Source organism: Ambystoma mexicanum, chromosome 9, assembly GCF_040938575.1.
Source record: "Ambystoma mexicanum isolate Mex_15411 chromosome 9, UKY_AmexF1_1, whole genome shotgun sequence".
NCBI classification, from domain to species: Eukaryota; Metazoa; Chordata; class Amphibia; order Caudata; family Ambystomatidae; genus Ambystoma; species Ambystoma mexicanum.
The window spans coordinates 1,549,731,130-1,549,747,145 of record NC_090931.1 but is presented as its reverse complement, the minus strand read 5'-3'; the positions used below and the strand labels follow the sequence as shown (position 1 = coordinate 1,549,747,145).

Genomic DNA, 16,016 nt, shown 5'->3' with positions numbered 1-16,016 from the left:
CCCTATTAATACTTTTATGTAGAAGCAGCGAATGTACATCTAATCTGTGCTCAATATTTTCGCATTTATCAACTAGGTTGGTTAGAACATTCTCAAGTGTCTCAAATAGTTCTTCTGTAACATTATTAGAGGAGACAGATATGCTAGCATTAAGTTTGCTTTCATTTGAATTCAGGACTTGCAAAGAATCAGGCAAATCACCAACTAAACGGCAGTCTTCATTACATATTATCAATCCCGTAGTTGGATCGACAGCAAAGCTTTCTGATCTGTTATTAACAGACGCATCATTGTTCTTTGTATAAGATATTATAACTTCCCCTTTTTTTCTTTTATTACTTTCTTCCATCTGATCTATTGAGGTATCAGCGACCACTACGGTCTCTTAACAGACTCTGTTTTACCATATCTTTTAGTTTCGGGATTGTTCTCGGCAAGTCAGTAGGTACTATATCACACAATGACTCTTTGTTAAACACAGGGTCTAAGACATCACACATCTCACATATCGCGGTTTCCCAGCACCCATTCTTTGTCGCTATTATCCTCTTATGGGTCACTACTTTTACATCATTAGCGGGGACATTATCACATGGTCCTTGTAAGACTAAGTAGTATAGAGCCTACATAAGGGAGTCTAAGTGTCAAATCCGCAACCAGTTCATTTGACGTGTTTTTCTCTTCCACTGAAGCCAACTGGGTCGATGTTACACAGGTAGTTCGCTCCATTTTACTACAAAGAGGTAGTCATCTTTGCTAGCTTTCCCTCAACGACCAAGCCAGGCTGCGATATTCTATTCTGTTTACACGTTCTACTAGGTCTCAGCGTCATATTAACAGACGACGCTCCGGGAGCCTTTCTCGTTGAGGAATCACTGGATCTACCCGCAAATGTATTGAGTTGTGTACGAGCGCGATAGAAATAAAATATCAATATCAAAATTTATTGAGTTGAACAACTGAGGACCTTAGTTCCATGTACTTACAAAGTATAGTTGGTTTACAACCCTAGTATCACTGCACGGTCAATCTAAACAAACAATCCGGCGATATATCCTAACAAGCAATGTATAAAAAAGAAATACCTACATCAACTTACGTATTACTCATTAAGAAAATCCAACATTCATAGCAGCATCAAAAACGAAAAGCCACGCTGATCATGCCAAAAAGCTTTTTTCACTGCTCACTACGCGTGAATCAGCCAACAGTGCCACTTAGTAAGTCACTTGCTGAAGCGCGGGCTTCTTGGGTAATGTAGTTTGTGGCAAGGGAGGGAGTGGCCACTGACGAAATTCTCCTGTAATATTAGTAAGAAGAATTAGTTTGTGTCAAAAGGTTCTTTTAACATCCATATATAAAGTCACAAGTCCATCTGCAATGCACGTCCGTACCATGGTAGAGAGGTAAAACTCATCATTACTGCAAGATCCCAAGGCAAAGCAGGAGTAGTAACAGCGTCCTCTCACAGCCAACGGCGCCACTTAGTAAGCCACTTGCGTGTCTTTATCTTCCAGTATATGGCGGGTTCATTCCCATGTTACCCCCCTGTTGCCCTGTGGGCGCTTTGAAGCACAATTTACTTGCTGTATAAGCGTCTAACACATGCACAATAAATAATTTAATAAAATAATTAGCAGACCGGCGTTGTACTGGTTCTTAGTGTTTGCCACTACACCTGTGCTGCGTCCCCTTGCCTTTTCCCTTGCTTCATTTTCTTACAATGATTTTTTTACATCTTCTCTTGTCTTTACTTTAATGTTTACGTTTCTTCCCAGGTAAGATTCCCTCTTTAGCCTCTGGTTTGAATAGATTCATAGTGGGAAGGGACCCGAGCCAGGACATGCTGGGATAATGTTCTGCGTATTAAGTGGGAGCAACTCAGCATCTTTTAATCTTCCTGTGTCCAGTGCCCAGTTTCCAATCCTGCAGATCGGATATTGTTGAACTTAATTCTCCCCCTTTGCTGCTGTATGACCACACACCTGATATACAGAGGGATAAGACCTCGGCAGGTACATTACTGATGTATGAAGTTTCAGCATTGAGGTCCCATCTCTGATATCCTCTTGGGTGTCATGCCTGATTGACCCTTTAAGTACCCTGAGGGCATGCATCTATGTCCTAGAGAGTGGGCTTTTAAATAGATTTGAGGCAGGGATAGAAGGATGTGTGCCCCCTCAAATCCTTCGAAACTCTAAGGACATTTTTTATACCAGCAGTACAGGAGCCTTTCTGTGGTTTCACCAGTCAAAGGGTTAAAGTACTTGCCGCATACCTTGCCCTCTGGCACTTGTTCCCAGAATGGATCTTCTGATGCTGCTGAAGATGCAGCCTCTGAGGGTTTCCTCGTGTGGCACCTCTGACGTACCCTAGGATTTGTTCTTTTATGAAACGTTACTACATCCTTGCATGAACACTCCAACGCCCGCTCAGGGTTAAGGGTTTACTGAGGGTTTAATTTCATCCTGTACATTCAAAGGCGTTCTCACAGTGAATTCTCTGATGCTGGTTCCGTGTAGAGGGGGTCACTAAAGCATCTCTTGCATTCTGTGCATTCATGGGGCTTCTTCCCTGTATGGATTCACTGATGGTGGATCAGGGTGAAGGTGTGACTGAAACATTTCTTGCATTCTGTGCATTCGTAGGGCTTCTTCCCTGTATGGATTCTCTGATGGTGGATCAGGGTTAATGAGTGACTGAAACTTGTCTTTCATTCTGTGCATTCTTAGGCTTCTCCCCTGTATGGATTTTCCGATGGTTTATCAGGGTTGAGGGGTGACTGAAACATTTCTTGCATTCTGTGCATTCATAGGGCTTCTCCCCTGTATGGATTCTCTGATGGTGGATCAGGGTTGCAGAGAGACTAAAGCTTTTCTTGCAGTCTGTGCATTCATAGGGCTTGACGCCTGTATGGATTGTCTGATGGTAGATCAAGGCTGAGGATTGACTGAATCTTTTCTTGCATTCTTTGCATTCAAAAGGCTTTTCTCCTGTATGGAGCCTCTGATGGTATGTTAAGGCTGAGGATCGACTGAATCTTTTCTTGCACTCTATGCATTCATAGGGCGTCTCCCCTGTATGGATTCTCTGATGGTGCCTCAGGGTTGAGGACTGAGCGAAGCTTTTCTTGCACTCTGTGCATTCATAGGGCTTCTCCTTTGTATGCACTCTCAGATGGGTGTAGAGAGTTGACTTCTGAGAGAAGCTCTTCCCACACTCTGTACAGCGGTATGGTTTCTTCCCTGAATGGATACTCTGATGCCTGTTCAGATGGGAGCCCTTAGCAAAGCTTTTCCCACACTCTATACACTGGTAAGGTCGCTCCCCAGTATGGACTCTCTGATGCAGGCATAAATGTGAATTCTTTGTGAAGCTCTTATCACACTCTGCACATTTATAGCGTTTCTCACTTGTGTGGGAGCTCTGGTGCATGACTAGAGCAGGCCTCTCAGTGAAAAGTTCCCCGGCGTGGATCTCCAAGTGTGTCATGAGTTCGGAGTGCTCCATAAAGCTCTTTTCACACTCTGCACATTTATAGCGTTTCTCACTTGTGTGGGATTTCTGGTGCATGATTAGAGCAGGAATCTCAGTGAAACGCTTCCTGCAGATCCTGCAGGTAAATGAGTTTTCAATGACATGGATCTCCATGTGTGCCATGAGTTTGGAGTGCTTCATAAAGCTCTGATCACAGTACGCACATTCTCTCAGGCTCTCAGGTTTGGTGAAGTTTCCATTTTCTGAAAAAAAGCAGAGGTTTTAGGTATTATTTGAAAACCTAAAAATCAACAGACCCAGTGCAGAGCTGTGACTTCTTGCCCCGTTTGCCACTAACACACTGCACAATCCTAAGGAATCCATTTCAGTCCTGCCCACCAGATTACATTTCTTCATAAAAAATACAATTTTGAAACCTGAAAACAGTTTATAGGTTAATAATCTAAACTAAATATTAGCAAAATAAACCCTTTTCAGCCTTCTCAGATTTTTCGAGCAAACAGTGATAACTCAGACTTGCTGAGCAAATGCTGTAATAATTTAAATATATAATAATGAGAACAAACCTAGTGGTATGTGTCTTTCCCCTGCTTAAGGGTGTATTGCAATTTTGGATTAATAGTAGATATCTTGGTATGAATCTCGCTTCACCACAATGTTATAGAAAACACACTAGAAAAATATGCTAAACAGCTATCAAACATTATTAAATGTATAACATTGTGTACAACAATTGTGTAATTGTATGTTTAAGCCTTAATCTCAAATACATTTTGGACACAATAAACTCATATCAAATTCAAATGTATAGTAACATAAATTCTCTAGAGAGAACCGTAGATTTGGGGGTTGGCTCTAAATGGAACCATAGATTGGCATTGGCTCTGGATAGAACCGTAAATTGGGGGTGGTGGCTCTGGATAAAACCGTAGATTGGGGGCCGGTTCTGGATAGAACCATAGATTGGGAGGTGGTTCTGGATAGAACTGTAGATAGGGGGTTGGCTCGGGAGAAAGCTATAGATTGGGGGGCTCTGGATAGAACTGTAGATTGAGGGACTTGCTGGAAAGAACTGTAGATTGGGGGGCTGGTTCTGGAGAGAACCGTAGATTGGGGGTTGGCTCTGGAGAGAACCGTAGATTGGGGTTGGCTGTGGAGAGAACTGTAGATTGGGTGTTGGCTCTGGGGAGAATCGTAGAATGGAGGTTGGCTCTGTAGAGAACCGCACAATGGGGATTGGCTCTGTAGAGAACCGCATAATGGGGGTTGGCTCTGGATAGAACCATATATTGGGGGTGTGGTGGCTCTGAATAGACCCGTAGATTGTGGGTTGGCTCTGGATAGAACCGTAGATTGGGGGTTGGCGCTGGATAGAACCGTAGATTAGGGGTTGGCTCTGAGGAGAACCGTAGGATGGGGGTTGGCTCTAGAGAGAACCGTAGATTGGGGATTGGCTCTGGATAGAACCATAAATTCGGGGTGGCTCTGGATGGAACTGTGGGAGTGGTCTCTGGATAGAACCATAGATTAGGGGTTGGCTCTGGATATAACCATAGATTGGGGGTGTCTCTGCAAAGAACTGTGTGAGTTGTCTCTGGATAGAACCATAGATTGGGAGTTAGTTCTGGAGCGAATACTAGATTGGGAAGTGAGCCGCCGCTCTGATAATATCGAACATGATGACTTCTGTGTGCTGTTTGACAGTGACTCGCAGGTCTTCGGTGGTTTGGGTGATTGGACCGGAGCTAAGGGGGTTACCGTCGACTCCTTCGACCTTTTGCCCTTCCTTGCGTTCGAGCCTTCGTAGACCCACCTTGTCAGCCCAGATGGTGTCCACAAAACTGCCTGGTGATGTGTGTGAATGAGATGTGCATGTCCCAAGATGTATGTGAGGTTGAGGCCATATTTTGATTTGCAGTAGAGCAATGTGGTCCAAAAGGCCTTGCCCTTCACAAGCTAGCATCTAATGATACACTTGTGATTAAGGAGGCTGATAAAGGTGGTAATGTTGTAATCAGGGATAAAGCAGATTATATTTCTATGGCATTGGAACATTTGAATTCTCCTGGATGTTATGCCGTTTTGAAAAAGAATCCTATTTTATTCATACAGAACAAAGTTCATTCTCTGATTGATAAATGGTATAAACTAGGCATCATTACTGATGTGGAAAAATGCTTTCTTTTCTCTGACAAACCGACAATGCAAACTGCCTATTTTCTACCCAAGATCCACAAGTTGTTTGACAAGATACCGGAAGGTAGACCCATTATTAGTGGGCAAGGTGGAATCTTGGAACCAATTTCAATCTATGTTAATGAATGTATCTCACCATTGGTTCAATCTACACCCACATACATACGGGATACCATGCATATCCTTGACATTCTTGCACAATTGCCATATACTTCTGGAGTGTTACTGGTCACACTTGATGTCAAGTCTCTATACACTTCTATTGATCATCAGAAAGCAATCGATAGCATTACCTACATCTTCCGACACAAATCAGCATCATATCATCTTCATATCGAAATGGTCAAAGAATGTCTTTTTTGTGCTCTGCAAAACAATGTTTTCCTTTTCAATGATACATACTATCAACAACTGATAGGGATTGCAATGCGAGCAAGTTTCGCACCCTCGGTTGCGAACATATTTATGCATCAATTTGAAGAACAGTATGTGTTTCAGAACAAAAGACTTTTTCACTATATTTATCTTTGGAACAGATACATTGACGATGTTTTTATGATTTGGACTGGCAATGAAGTTGAATTAAGTGAATTTGTTAATTTTCTGAATGCTAACAACTGGGGTTTGCAATTTATACATCACTATTCCAATGACTCTGTGGATTTTCTTGATTTGAACGTCTCTGTGTCTGCGACTGGTTTCATTACTAAAACTTTTCGTAAACCGACTTCGATTAATGCAGTGTTACACTCATCTAGCTCTCGCAAACGTTCTGTTATTAACAACATTCCAAAAGGTGAAATATATTTGTGCTAAAAGGAACTGTTCCCTCAATGCTGATTTTGTTGTGGAAAAATCATTTATACATGATCAATTTGTTCAACGAGGGTATCAACCAAATTTGCTTAATAAGGTTGAACGTGAAGTTTCTAGTATGAAGAGAGCTAATTTACTCAAACCTAAAACTAGATCTCTTTCAGCTAATATGCACTCTAACAAAATCAGACTAATCACTCGGTACAACAGTGATAGTAATGGTGTGTACGCTATACTCAAACATCATTGGCACTTGCTCCACCTAGACAATGATCTAACTAAATTACTTGAACCACATCCATCAATTGTTTTCAGTAGAGCTCCTACTCTCAAAAATCTTTTATGTCCGTCCTTTATGGCACAAGCACCAATTGCCAAAACATGGTTGGATCAAGGGCGTCTTAATGGTTTTCACAAATGTGGGAGTTGTAATATGTTTCACACACAATTGAGTCAGACTCCTTAGATTTTGGTATCACAGGCAAACATGCAATCAACTCATTTATTAATTGTAATACAAAGTTTGTGGTGTATTGTATTGTATGCGTTTGCGGTCTTTTTTATATTGGGAGTACTATTAGGCCACTTAAAATTCGGATTCGTGAATATTTGGCCTCTCTGAATAAACAGGATGCCAAATATCCTTTGGCGTTGCATTGGCAGACTCTACATCAATTGGATGATTTTAAGGATTTAAAATGTATTGGTTTAGCTCAGATACGTCCTTTCAAAAGAGGTGGAAACATGGAACTCAGACTCAGGCAAATGGAAGTAGGGCTTATCTGTAAACATAGATTGGTCATTCGTGGGCTTAATTCTGATCATGAATTTCATGTGTTTTTATGACTCAATGTGCAATTCAGCTAATTTCTGTGTTTATGATTCACCTTGTACTTCAGAAAATGTTTAACTGGTAAGATGTCAGCAATTAGCTTTAAATATATTAGCTTTGACCCATATTTGCTTTTACATAGTTATTGAGCTAACTTTATGTCAATCTATAGATGGTCACTGTATAATAAGGTTGCCATAATCGTTTCAGCTATTAAACATATGTTCATATTGGGTACCTTGAGTTAGGTTAGTTGCAAGTGCTGGTGACACTACAGTGAGCTACACACCGGGTTTTTGTTCTTTATGTTATTCACTAATCGTTTGCCTCGTATGGAAGGCAATCTTTTATCGTGATTTATGTGACATGACAAGTGTATGGGTGTGTGCGGTTGACTACCCAACTAGGATGCACACCATCTAGCAGTGTGCTATGGCAAATTCGCTTAGTACACCAATATCGCATGTATTTGTATCAGAGATCCGCTATATTTGCCCAAATTTCTATATATCATGCACATTTTTAGTGCGGCGTATTAAATTGATTACTACACCTTTTTCGTAATCAAGGGCACCTGAGATTGCTATAATCACCCTAATTAATTTTTTAACAACCTTGGCTAAGTAGCCTGTACTTATTGTTGGGCAACTGGCAACCGCTGGTTTCCTCACCTAACATGGCCGCCGCAGATTGTGGTGTTACGGTGTAGTTCGTGTGAACTAATTTCCCTCTTTAACCTCACGAGCGTTATCTCGCACGCGCGCTCTCCCTTGGATACGGTTGTTGGCGGAAGGCCGGTGAGTCAGATGTTGCACCTTTGACATGATCCCTGCTTTTCAATTGTCACTAACAAATTAGCTAATTTCATGCTTCGGTTTTGTTTCCTTTTGTCCGCAATTGGTTAATTGTCAACTGACACGGATCACTTGGTCACTTCGAATTGATGAATCTTTTAATTCTTCATGGGCAACATTTCCCCTCTCCTCGCGGACCTTTGCAGGCCACCTTTATTAGTCATTGCAATTGCAATCTATATTAAGGTAAATCCTCTACTCTCAATTTACTATGGTTGTGCATTAATTTTATATGGTACTGAGCACTGTTTGGTATATTTAATCTATTTCTGTCTAGTTTGGGAATTGTTCCTTAGAATTTAACTGCAGTATTGGTAAGTGCAATATATCGGCAATGTGGTTTTCTGATTTTTGCTACACGTACATTGGGTAACAATCATGGAATTTTGGAATAATTGTGATTTTGGGTTCATCTTTGTGCTGTATAGATTATTCACCTGGACAGGATCCCAGGTAATTTCACCGTGTTATTTCAGGATTACTATTGGTGTTTCAGTCAATTAAGTTATCCCAAGTTGTTTAGTCACCGCACCACACTTATCCTCTTATCATGTTTTTTTGTCATTTTTTCTCATTGGTTTAAAAATCGGATGGATTCCTTTAGAAACGGTAATTAATGTACAAATCCTAATTTTATCTAATCATATTGGTTCTGCAATTTTGCAATGATTCAAACAATGCTGTTATGTGTTACACATTCATGGTTTTGGTCTTTTTTCCCCTTTTCCCCCCTGTGTTTGCCCAAATGTTATGATGCATATACAATGGTGAACATGTTAACGGCTTGTAATTGCAATTTGATGTACAGCCTTTGAAAAAGAGCTTTGCTCGAAACACGTGTCGGGCTGTGGATTGGAATTAAAAATATAACTCAATTGGTTGTTGTATTAATTACAAATTGGTGCAGTTCACTGATATACTTTTCCATATTTTGATGCGCTAGCAGTGCCTGGTACATGGATGTGAATCTCTGTTGCACATGACATACATGATTGTGCATGTTTGTTGATTGCACTGACCGGTGTGTTGTGGAGGGTGATGATGGTTGTGACGTTTAACAATGCCAGTCATGTACATTTGCTATGTGTCTAACGGACATCTGTTCGGTTCCCTGTTGCTTGTGTTCAATGTCTCCCTATCCACAGCGACGATGGAGGAAGAGGGCGGAGAAGGCGCTGTGGAGCACAGAAGCAGGGATGCCTCCACCAGACACAGACGCAAGGCCCAGTCATCCTCCCAGGTTCTGTCCTTTTCCGGAAGCGAGGAAACTGGTGCCACGTCGGAGTCTACGGCCGCAGCTGCTGAGGGTAGGTCCAAGAGGGTGAAGGTGATGGAGGACTCCTCAGCAATGGGAGGGACAGGTGAGCCCACACAGGGCCAAGACACTGCGGGAGACGGTGGGGAGGCATCCAGTTTGGAGGAGGAGGGGGAGGCCACATTAGCACAGTCCATGGGGCCCGGCAGGGGTGATGACGTAGGTGTGACTGTTGCAGACCAGACTCAGGTGCCAGGGGAGGCGCAGGTCGCCGTGAAGGTTTCCACTCAAACGGAAACACCAATACCTGCCGATGTCACCATTCGGGACAGGGTGTAACCTGTGCTAGCTGGTCTCTGCAGCGTACAGGCAACATCCGTGATGAGTTGCAGCCTTCCAATCGGGGGCTTGCATGTCATCACGATGATGTCTGGCGTCTGTTGAACTGGCTAGCAAATTTCCAGGTCTCGCAATGGGTACATGGTCTGGCCACTTATGTGACCCCCCTCCTCGTCGGCCTACTATGTGCGCCAGTCGTCCTCCCTGCCGTCTTCCGGCCCAGATACCACCCAGGCCTCCTGTGTATCTGTCCTGTGCCCGGCGGCCCGTCTGGTGGAGATCCCATCCCTGCCAGAGTCGGGAGTCGAGGTGGAGTCAGCAGATGTGGTCGCCACAGCAACAGGAGCTATGGCAATGGAGGAAGAGCAGGCACCAAACAGCAAGGCACATGCACAATGGCCCCAGGGGCTGTCATCGTCCCAGAGGCTGTCATTGGGGCACAGGCACCAGGCATTTTGGCGGCAGCAGGATCGGGATAGGGGGAAACAGGACTCAGGGCTTTCAAAACCAGAGGGGCAGTTATCGGCCATCAGGCAGGGGGGAAACGTGGACCTTGCACAAGGATGTCTTCCGAGTTGGGGCGATTTGGCCAGCAGATCAGAGCAGAGCGGCAGCAGGCACGGGGGTCACGACTCACCATGGCTAGGGCGGAGAATACCCTGCGCCGGGCGGAGAGGCGGCCCGAGTTCCTCGAGGAGTCTTGCAGGGAGTTTGAGAGGAGCATGTTGGAGTCCCTGCAAGCCCTCGAGGGGAGAGCACAGGCCCGCCTCAGGGAAATCAAAGCAAAGTTCGAAGATGCCCTGGCCGAAACATTGAGAGGGAATGGTGAGTCAGAGGACTAGCCCGCTGCCACTGTACATAGTTCTTTAGGTGTATGTTTCTTTTTGTTTTTTCTTTCTTTGGAGTTTTTGGACTTTCCTCCACCTTTTGTGTATAGTTCTTTGTTGTTTTTGTTACTCATCATTTTTGGACATGGTTTGAGACAATGGACCCTTGTTTTTTGTACATAGTTCTGTTTTCAATGGATCATTTTTATTTCACCATGGAGCAAAGATTTTCTTTTTGTTTGTGTTTTCATTTTGGACTACTTTATGCACATGGACCACATCTTTGATTTCATCTTCTTTTGTTTGACCTACGATTTCTTTTTTTATTTTAACAAACTTTTATCTAGTTGCTCATTTTATGCTGATTTCATTCAGGGGCCTGCCTGCAGGTTGCCGTCACAGGTAGGGGTGGGGACATGAGGCGGGGCCTGCCTGCAGGTTGCCGTCACAGGTAGGGGTGGGGACATGAGGCGGGGCCTGCCTGCAGGTTGCCGTCACAGGTAGGGGTGGGGACATGAGGCGGGGCCTGCCTGCAGGTTGCCGTCACAGGTAGGGGTGGGGACATGAGGTGGGGCCTGCCTGCAGGTTGCCGTCACAGGTGGGGGGTGGGGACGAGGCAGGGCCTGCCTGCAGGTTGCCATCACGGGTGGGGGGTGGGGACATGAGGCGGGGCATGGTCACAGGTGATGATGGGGTCCCATGTGGTGTGGGCTGCCTGTGAGATAGGGTCACGGGTGATGGTGGGATCCCATTTGGTGTGGGCTGCCTGCGGGGTAGGGGTCCCGGTGATGGTGGGTTCCCATGTGGTGTGGGCTGGCTGTGGGGTAGGGTCATGGGTGATGGTGGGGTTCTATGTGGAGTGGGTTGCCTGCGAGGCAGGGCCACAGGTGATGGTGGGGCCCATGTGGTGTGGGCTGCCTGCGGGGTAGGGTCACGGGTGATGGTGGGGTCCCATGTGGTGTGGGTTGCCTGAGGGGCAGGGTCACGGGTGATGGCTGCTGGGGTGTGGCTGTCTCATCAGGGGGCGTCTGCTTCCAGGGAATTTGTGCATGTATTGAGGGGTACGTGCAGGCCTTTCCACGCGAGTTGGCTGGTAAGACAGGGATATGCAATTACGCTGGGGTGTGGAGCGGGGTACGCATGGGCCTTTCCACAGGATTTGGCTGGTGTGAACGGGGTATGCGCGGGCCTTTCCACGTGATTACGCTGGGGTGCAGGACGGGGTACGCGCGGGCCTTTCCACGTGATTACGCTGGGGTGCAGGACGGGGTACGCGCGGGCCTTTCCACGTGATTACGCTGGGGTGCGGGACGGGGTACGCGCGGGCCTTTCCACGCGATTACGCTGGGGTGCGGGACGGGGTACGCGCGGGCCTTTCCACGTGATTACGCTGGGGTGCGGGACGGGGTACGCGCGGGCCTTTCCACGTGATTACGCTGGGGTGCGGGACGGGGTACGCGCGGGCCTTTCCACGTGATTACGCTGGGGTGCGGGACAGGGTACGCGCAGGCTTTTCCACGCGATTACGCTGGGGTGCGGGACGGGGTACGCGCAGGCCTTTCCACGCAATTACGCTGGGGTGCGGGATGGGGTATGCGTGGGCCTTTCCACGCGATTACGCTGGGGTGCGGGATGGGGTACGCGCGGGCCTTTCCACGCAATTACGCTGGGGTGCGAAACGGGATACGTGCAGGCCTTTCCGTGCTATTACACTGGGGTGCGGGACAGAATACGCGCAGGCCTTTCCACGCGATTTGGCTGAACGTACCATGCGCAGATTTTTCACACTATTACGATGTGGGGGGGGGGGGTGCTGGGCCACGGATGGTGCGGGGTCTTTCACCGTGTTGGGCATTTCACCGGGTTTTTCCTGTGCACAGGGGCGTATTGGGGGCGTTACTGGCGCTGGTTGATGTTCATTGCGCCACGGCTACTGATGCCTTGGAAAATCCATGAATACGTGTGGTGCGCAATTGCTGCTTTGCGCAACGGCTGGCGCACGCTCCTTCTCGGTACGCGGCGATTGCGCTGCTTCTGCACTGGATTCTATTAATTGGGCCCATGTATCATGAAACTGCCACAGCTTATAGAGGATAGGGGTGTTATTCCAGTAGCGAACACTGGCCTTACAGGACACAGCCAACAATTTCTTGTGGCAAATAGTGGCTTTACTGTGCACAGCCAGGGCACATTTTCTTAATCATGCCTCATTGGCCACAGCCAAAACAAGTGTTGTTACTGTGCCAAAGACTGGCCTTACTGGACCCAGCCAAGCAAATGTTCTTATTGTGGTATATGCTAGCCATGCTCCGCACAACCGAAATGAGTGTAATTAGTAAAGATTTATATGGCGCTTCATGCCAGATTCTCCAGCTTGCAAGCGCTTGTAATATTCTGTGTCACTGTTATTACTAGCGACATGCAACTCTATTAGTCCAGCTGGGTCATGGGGTGGGTGAAAGGCTGAGTCTACCTGACGGGGCATCGGACACACAAGCAATGCAAGTGCGTTACGCTTGAGTATCTGAGCAGCTAATTATGGCAACTGTTGGCATTATTGGACAAACCCAACAATGGCTATACTGACATATATGGGCACAGAAGGCATTAAAATTACTTCTTTCAGTGGTAAGATACTGGCATGTATTTGTGTATATATATATATATATATATATATATATATATATATATATATATATATATATATATATATATATATATATATATATATATATATATATATATATATATATAGTGAGTGTTGGAATCATGAAGTGTGTTTTACCATGGCAATGCTAGCATATGTTGTGGGCAAAGGCAGCATGCAAATGTGGTGGAAAATGGTACTCTTGGTGGCTTGAAATGTGTTGGATTATTTCATGTGTTACTCTGCAGAACCAATTAGCCATTATTGTAACACATTTCTCACGAGGAAGCCTCTGCACTGCCTTGTTTGGAGCTTCCTGTCTGCACTTGGTCTTGTGAACTCTTTAGTGATAAATATTTGTGCCCCTCCAGAGAATGAATGCCACCAGCCGCCACCGATGGAACAGCTAATTACACAACCACAAACAGAACCAAATAGAAGTTGCAGGTATTCCCTGGGTGACGTGTTGAGTGTATCCGATCTTGCTCTTTTGAGAGCTCCCTGCAACCTCAGCCTGTCTACATGTTAAAGCCTGTCAAATTACTCACCTTTGAGAGGCGTGTATTTACATTACGTTTAAACAATCATTAATGTGATGGCAGCACCAACCGTACAGTGGCAGAGGATAAACGCCTGTCCAGACAATATCAATTGACCCCCCTATAATGATGCCAAAGACTTCAATTCCAGCCCCCCAAAGGTTTGATTCTGTCTCCGCCACCCAGTTCTTTCTACCCACCTGTAGGACTCCCGCTCTCCGATTCAAGGGTCTCCATGGAACAGGCATCCGTCGTGTCTTCAACACGCATCGTGTCGATGGCTGTAATACATGCATGTCCTGTAATCCCATGAAGAGAAGAGTCTAATGAATAGAGGTGCAGAAATCCTGTATGCTAACATTTGCCATCAGCAACAAGGGAACTTGTAGGAACACAGGGAGAAGAGGAACCACCAATTGTCCAACCCAAGACATGCAACAAACTAGGATATTCTGTAACACAATGGGAAGAGATGGGTAACCGAGCGAGCCCTACATTGTCTCATGCCAGGATCATATACCACTTACATTCAATGCAAGTACTGGAGGCTCCCAGGAGCATGTGTGACACTCACCCAACTCTTGCCCTGGACTCCTTCCTCCCACTTCCTCTCCAAGATGAGAAGCAAACACTGAACCTGAGGCTTCATCTGTCCTCAAAGAAACAACAAAGAACAAGTTACAACATCATGTGAAAATGCCCTTTACACCAACATGATCTTTCCAAAGCGATGCACAGGTAATAGCAGTAAATAGTAGATATGCTTTATTTCGGTGACATTGAACAACAAAAGCCAAATTCAGAATAAAATATTACAGAATGCATAAGAGTACAATCTTCAAAAACCCAAGCAAAGAACTCCACAAAATCATCGCCGAATTCACCAAACCGGCTTGCACCACGACTGTCCCGACTCCCTCACAATCACTGTGCGACTCTCTCTCCCTCCACTTTTACACCACGGCTCTCGAAAGAAGAAATACTCTAGCTACCAAACTGGCTCTCTCACATCCTCCAGGCAATACCCCCCCTTACCGGCCAGCCCACCAGCTGCGACCACTACGCATCCAACGTTCGAATCCTTTAGTCCAATATCACCAGAGCAATTTCTCAAACTTCTATCTGCCCGCAAACCATCTGGCTCTCCGCTGGACCCCTGCCCAGCCACAACCCTCAAAGAAATTTTCGCTTCAACCTGCGCAGGAGAACACGCAAGATCCATCATAAATGCCTCCCTTTCCTCTGGAATTTTTCCAAATGCATTCAAAACGGTTCATGTCAAACCTCTAATTAAGAAACCTTCCCTCAACCCTCTCGAGCCAAAAAACTACCGGCCCATATCAAAGACCAGGTTCCTTGCCAAACTCATTGACCGAACCGCCTACTCCCAACTAAATGCCTTTGTCGAAGCCAACAATCTCCTAGACCCCGCACAATCAGGTTTCAGAGCCCGTCACGGAACTGAAACCACCCTAACCTCAATTTGGGATGACCTTAAAATGACGGCAGACTCCGCGGGATGCGCCGCACTAATCCTTCTCGACCTATCTGCCGCCTTTAACACTATCAATCACTCAATCCTCCTAGACCGCCTCGACTCCCTAGGAATTTGTGGAACTGCTCTTAAATGGATAGCTTCATTCCTCAAAGATAGATACCAAATAACGATACTCTCCACCTATACCTCCCAACCCCGACCAGTCGACACGGGAATCCCACAAGGAGCATGCCTATCTGCCCTCCTATTCAATCTCTACTTGATCACCCTCCCACCAATAATTTGTTTACACAACATCTTGTGTTACAACTACGCCGACGACACTCATCTAATTCTAAAACTTATGAACTCAAAACCCAACTCCAGACCTGACCTGGCCTCCTGCCTTCTGGACATAGAACTCTGGATGACCCAAAGCCACCTCTTGTTAAACCCCTCCAAAACGGAAATCATGGTATGTGGCAACTCCAAACTTCTTCCACACCCACTACCCTGGCCATCCACCATGGGCAACTCACTGACCCCCTCCAACTCAGTGAAAAATCTTGGATGCACCCTTGACTCTGACCTAACCCTCTCGCGCCAAGTCAACAATGTCTCAAAGTCCTGCCACTACCACCTTAAAACCCTTAGGCGCATCTTTCCATATATCTCATTTCCCAACAGACACTCCGCAGTCCAATCAATCGTTATATCAAGACTCGACTATGCAAAC

At 45.6% G+C, this 16,016-nt stretch overlaps 1 pseudogene; it reads right to left on the bottom strand.

The window, feature by feature from the left end:
* Positions 1 to 923: 923 nt before the first annotated feature.
* LOC138487583 (zinc finger protein 850-like) overlaps positions 924 to 16,016 on the bottom strand; it is a 673,452-nt pseudogene continuing 658,359 nt past the window's right edge.